This window comes from Schistocerca serialis, chromosome 1 (genome assembly GCF_023864345.2).
Source record: "Schistocerca serialis cubense isolate TAMUIC-IGC-003099 chromosome 1, iqSchSeri2.2, whole genome shotgun sequence".
Lineage (NCBI taxonomy): Eukaryota > Metazoa > Arthropoda > Insecta > Orthoptera > Acrididae > Schistocerca > Schistocerca serialis.
This window is the reverse complement of record NC_064638.1, coordinates 717,084,841-717,090,840: the sequence shown is the minus strand read 5'-3', so window position 1 is coordinate 717,090,840 and position 6,000 is coordinate 717,084,841.

Sequence of the window (6,000 nt, the reverse complement as noted above, 5' to 3'; positions counted from 1 at the left end):
TCCACGTAACAAATTTGAAACATATCGAATTTTATCAGCTTCTAACCAATGTCTCGGGAAAATACCGTCAAAAGAGCGGATGAAAACAATCGGATGTACTTTTTCTTTCTCATCACATGAAAATGTCTGAAAGTATCTGTGTCATACTAATATTTCATCAGCTACTCCCGATGGTATTATGGGTCCTGCATTTTGTGTCAAACTGTACATAGTTTGTGGTGATGTCTGATAGTAATTTTGATCTTGTGGCAGCATTGAAAATGGTTCATTGGGATTTGTATCACTCATTGGTAATCCTATTTTCGGCTGTGTGCTGGGTCTAGCATCATTCGGATTCTCATTTGTGTTTTGGTAGCCTGTTATGGGTTTTGGTATCACTGACAAACTTGGTATTACGTTTTCTTTAAGTTTACGTACCTCTTTCTGAATATTATCTGTTTCTCCCTTTACTTGTTCCTTTGTCTTATCTTAAATGATCTGTGGCATTGTCTCAAACTTCTCATCTAATTAACCATCACATAATTTGCATTCATGTACAAGTTTCTCTGCTACAGTTGTGTCATTCTTTAAAGATGCTATATCTGCTCTGTCTTCATGTTTTCCTAACTTTTCCTGTAAGGATTTCTGCTCCAATGTTACATCATTTAATCTGCCTGAAAGGTCTGTAATCGTCAGGTCTAAGTGTTCTTGGTTTGTTTTTACGGAATTGTGTGACTCTCGTAATTTGTCAATTTGGGTACTGGTTTTCTTTTGTTCAAAAACTACTGTTAACAATTACTCATTACATCATTGTAAGTCAGTTTTTGTCTCGTCACTGAATTCCACAAATACATTTTCTTGTCTCGTAACCTTGTCTGATAAGTCAGTAAATTTCCTTCCAAGACTACTGGCGGTTTCTGTCCAGTCGGTAATTTGTCTCGATTGTTTTTCAATATTTTGTTTTATGTCTCGTGTCAGCTCATCGAATTTAGTGTCAAATTTCCCAATGTCACATTTTAAATTGTCGTCTAAAGCGTCAAGTCTTTTGTCTAAAGTGTCAAATTTTCTGTTTTGGTCACCAAGTAACTTCAGAATCTGGTTGAGCATGTCGGAGTCCTGTGTCTTAGTTTCGTCACTTTTTCATGTCTGATTGATGTCTGGTTCTGAAGTTTACGTCGTCAATGTCACGTTTTGTCGTGTAGTACTCACTCTCCATTCGCCTGTATATCTGTTTAAATATAGGGGTTGTTGTTTTAATCGATCCGGTAGAATTATCTCTTGAACATCCTCACTATTAAGTTCAATATTCATGAGACCGATAACCTTGCTGTCTGGTCTCCTTCCCCAAAACAACCAAGTTCAATATTCATCTGACTGTCAGACATGTTTTGCAATGTGTCACTTTCACTAAGCTCGTCTACGGAAACAATTTCTACACGTCTAGCGTCCATCTTGCGATTCTCGTAATTAATTGCAAATAAAATTTTCCAATGGCAAAAAAATTTTTAAATATGATATGTTGAAATCTGAAATTTCTCTTATGGAAATGGATATTTCTACATAATTTTTAATTAGAAATTGAATTATTAAACTGGTACTGAAATTTCCCTCTCACAAATAAATGACTGTGAATATGCTCTTCACTTACCATTTCCAATAATAGTCAATCAATTTTAACTACAATTTGGAAAAATAATTTCGAAATAAATAGATCGGAATAAAGGAAGTACAGATGTCTGCTTGAAACTGGAAAAAATGTAAATTTCTGTACTCACCAATTTTTTTTTTTTTTTTTTTTTGTTCTTTAGTCTCATGTTGCAAACGTAGCGTCAGATATACAGTCTTCAATCCAAAATTTTTCTTTCGTGTCCGTGGAAAGTATTTTATGGAACGTTATCCTTTTCCTTTTTTTTAACAAATTAATTTCCTCAGCATGAAAATGAAAATTAACACGAATTAATAACAGGCAAACAATGTTGTTGTAAATTTCAAGCACATAACATTACAATTGAAATGAATAAGAACTAGTCCAAATTCATTTTCTGATGCTATTAAGTGATTAAAATATGATAAAATGTTCAAAATTTATAATAATTGCACTTGTATCAAATCCGGAGATTGTAAGTCCTGTCACCAGGACGCCAGTTGTAGTGTCTCCTTTCCTTGGGGTTCTGCCGTGAAAATACAAAATAGAACATCTGATTGGGTTTTGAATTTTGATGGTATAAGTTACGGATAAGGTGGACTTCGTATTACTGATTGAGCTAGTGCTGTAATTTGACCGTGCATGGCAGACCGGATCAGCAACACTACAAAACGCGACTGTACGGAAATAGCATCAGAAATTAGTTGAAATTTACCTTATAATTTTGTTAGAAACGTAGTATTAATTATAATATAGTCTTCGTTGCTGTCTTCTTAATTTTCTTGTAGTATGACCTGTTTTCATTGTTCTCTGTCTGTTGAAAATTTCGTTAAGTTGTCACTGTCAGGATTAATTTATAAATTTGGCGGTAACCATTTCGAATCACTATTGAAATAATTTTGTTTTGTAATGTAGTTTTAATTTCCACTTAAAAGCATATTTAACACAGCGCCGAAAAATACACGCCTTTTGTACGAAGACAAGAGAGAGAGAGTAATCAATTAGTTGTTAAAAACAAACACCTACGCAAAAGTAAAAAAAAGATCAAAATTATCTATAAAAATCGGTGGCTGGTGCAGCGCTCTTCTAGATGCGCGATCGTAAATCATATCTTTGTACTGGCGGAGGCGCGGTAGCAAAGTACCATTACAAGTTCTATAACTTTTTCATATTAAGTTGAGTTATATACACTACTGGCCATTAAAATTGCTACACCAAGAAGAAATGCAGATGATAAATGGGTATTCATTGGACAAATATAATATAGTAGAACTGACATGTATTTACATTTCACGCAATTTGGGTGCATAGATCCCGAGAAATCAGTACCCAGAACAACCACCTCTGACCGTAATAACGGCCTTGATAAGCTTGGGCATTGAGTCAAACAGAGCTTGGGTGGCATGTACAGGTACAGCTGCCCATACAGCTTCAACGCAAAACTACAGTTCATCAAGAGTAGTGACTGGCGTATTGTGAGAAGTTAGTTGCTCGGCCACCATTGACTAGACGTTTTAAATTGGTGAGAGATCTGGAAAATGTGCTGGCCAGGTCAGCAGTCGAACATTTTCTGCACCCAGAAAGACCCGTACAGGACCTGCAACATGCGGCCGTGCATTATCCTGCTGAGATGTAGAGTTTCGCAGGGATCAAATGAAGAGAAGAGCCACGGGTCAGTACACATCTGAAATGTAACGTCCACTGTTCAAAGTGCTGTCAATGCGAACAAGAGGTGACTGAGACGTGCAACCAATGTCACCCCATACCATCACGCCGGGTGATACGCCAGTATGGCGATGACGAATACACACTTTCAATGTGCGTTCACTGCGATGTTGCCAAACATGGATGCGACCATCATGATGCTGTAAACAGAACCTGGATTCATCCAAAAAATGACGTTTTGCCATTCGTGCACCCAGGTTCGTCGTTGAGTACACCATCGCAGGCGCTCCTGTCTGTGATGCAGTGTCAAGGGTAACCGCAGCCATGGTCTCCGAGCTGATAGTCCATGCTGCTGCAAACGTCGTCGAACTGTTTGCGCAGATGGTTGTTGTCTATCGAATGTCCCCATCTGTTGACTCAGGGATCGAGACGTGGCTGATCGATCCGTTACAGCCATGCGGATAAGATGCCTGTCATCTCAACTGCTAGTGATACAAGGCCGTTGGGATCCAGCATGACGTTCCATATTGCCCTCTTGAACCCACCATATTCCGCTAACAGTCATTGGATCTCGACCAACGCGAGCAGCGATGTCGTGATACGATAAACCGCAATCGCAATAGGCTACAATCCGACCTTTATCAAAGTCGGAAACGTGATGGTTCGCATTTCTCCTCCTTTCACAAGGCATCACAACAACGTTTCACCAGGCAATGCTGGTCAACTGTTGTTTGTGTATGAGAAATCGGTTGGAAACTTTCCTCATGTCAGCACGTTGTAGATGTCGTCACTGGCGCCAACCTTGTGAGAATGCTCTGAAAAGCTAATCATTTGCATATCACAGCATCTTCTTCCTCTCGGTTAAATTAACGTCTGTAGCACGTTATCTTCTTGGTGTATCAGTTTTAATGGCCAGTAGTGGATTTATTTGTACTTAATGCTTGCCTTCTGCTTATAGCAGTCGTTATTCCAATACTGACTGCCCAATCTTCTTGCTTTTGTTATCAACATGTAGATTGCCATGTAGCTGCCACCAGCCACAGCAGAACCCTACATTTGATGCTATGTGGTTGCCAGCAGCCACAGCAGAGCCTAATGCCATGTGTCTGTCTTGGTCTGGCAGCAAAACATCCATCACTGAGTGTGCAGCACTCATGTGTTGAAGGTTTTCTTTAGGATGAATTCATTTGTCGCATAATTTATACAGTTATGCAGCTGTATAAAAGCTCTGTGTGGGGATTGTTTTATTTTTTCGTCGATTTTTACCTCTATTTTAAGAATTTGAAGATATTTATACCAATACACTTTATACATGTTCTAAGCAGATTTATCGGAAATATATGCTTGTTTATTTTTCCCACATTATGTATGTATATTTCCAGAGAAATGATCTGATGCCAAGGTAGAGCACACCAAACTGTAATTTGGCTCATACACAAAGAAGCTTAGGTTATATCCACTGCAATTGGCCTCATCCATGGTCCATGGTTTAATGTTGCCAATCCATCATTGTATATGATCATATTGTAGTCATCAATACAAGGCAGTATGTACTCCACTGCGTGAAGAAGCGTTCACACATGCAACAAAAGTATCAGGACAGCTAGTGGCATATTACAGTTGCGTTTGTGAACTCCCCACTTTTAGTGGCGCAACTTAAGAGATGCAAGTTTTGTCATACCACAAGAAGTTCAACTTGGTTGTACTTTGTCATGCCACATTCTTTCCCTCAATTCTCCCTGGTGGCATTATTTCGAAAAATCGGCATTCTGTCACAATTATTGTGGAGTAAATGCTGTTATACTCCACTTGATTTCAGTGTCTTTATTTTATTACTGAACAAAGTGAAAACAGTGGTCGGCACGCACACTTTCACAGCTTCTGGAACTACAAGAACAGCAGCCCATGTTTGATTTTCTGCAGTTGTGTTTGTGTGTGTGTGGGGGGGGGGGGCTATATTTGCAAACCAACGACATATCCCAAAATCTTAAATGATTTTTAGATGCATAAATAAATAATATATGGAACCAAAAAAGCGAGTTGTATAAACTTCGTGATTTGAGAGACCAAGCGTTGTATAAATTGCGAGTTATATGCAGGCTCCTGAGTGCAATACGGCAGCTGTTAAATTAAAAATTAGTTATTCGAAATGCCTAAATCAACGAATACAATAATATTCTAAAATCTTGGAAGAGTGTCGTGGCTGAGTATTACATTTTCATGCCAGCTTTTGGTTAGTTTGCCATTGGAGACAGCTTTTTCATATCCAAGCGTTATTTCTTTTATAATTACGTTTGTGGCCCCTGATTTATTGTTGTATGAAATTTTCGAGTCCAACATTTGAGTTTCGTTTTCCTTGTCACAGCTCTAATGCCATAACCTGCGCTATAACATTCATACCCGTCCATATGGTTTCAATTGACGCTGCATGGAAAGCTGTATAGCTATGTAGAATTTGTGGCAGTTAGTGTGAATGGTTGCTCACGAAATCCACAAGCTTTTGCGCCATATTAGATGCATGCATGAACGCAGATTTATGATTCATATGGCACCCCCATGCTGTATGGTAGGCACTGAAGTCACTGTAAATTAGGAATGGTTTTGGTATGTGCTGAAACATTGTGTGCAGATGTTGTTCAAAATTCGTACAGTTTAGGGGTGATGTAGAGACGTAATGGAGAATCAGCAGTTGTTAGTAATTACTTCTGCCA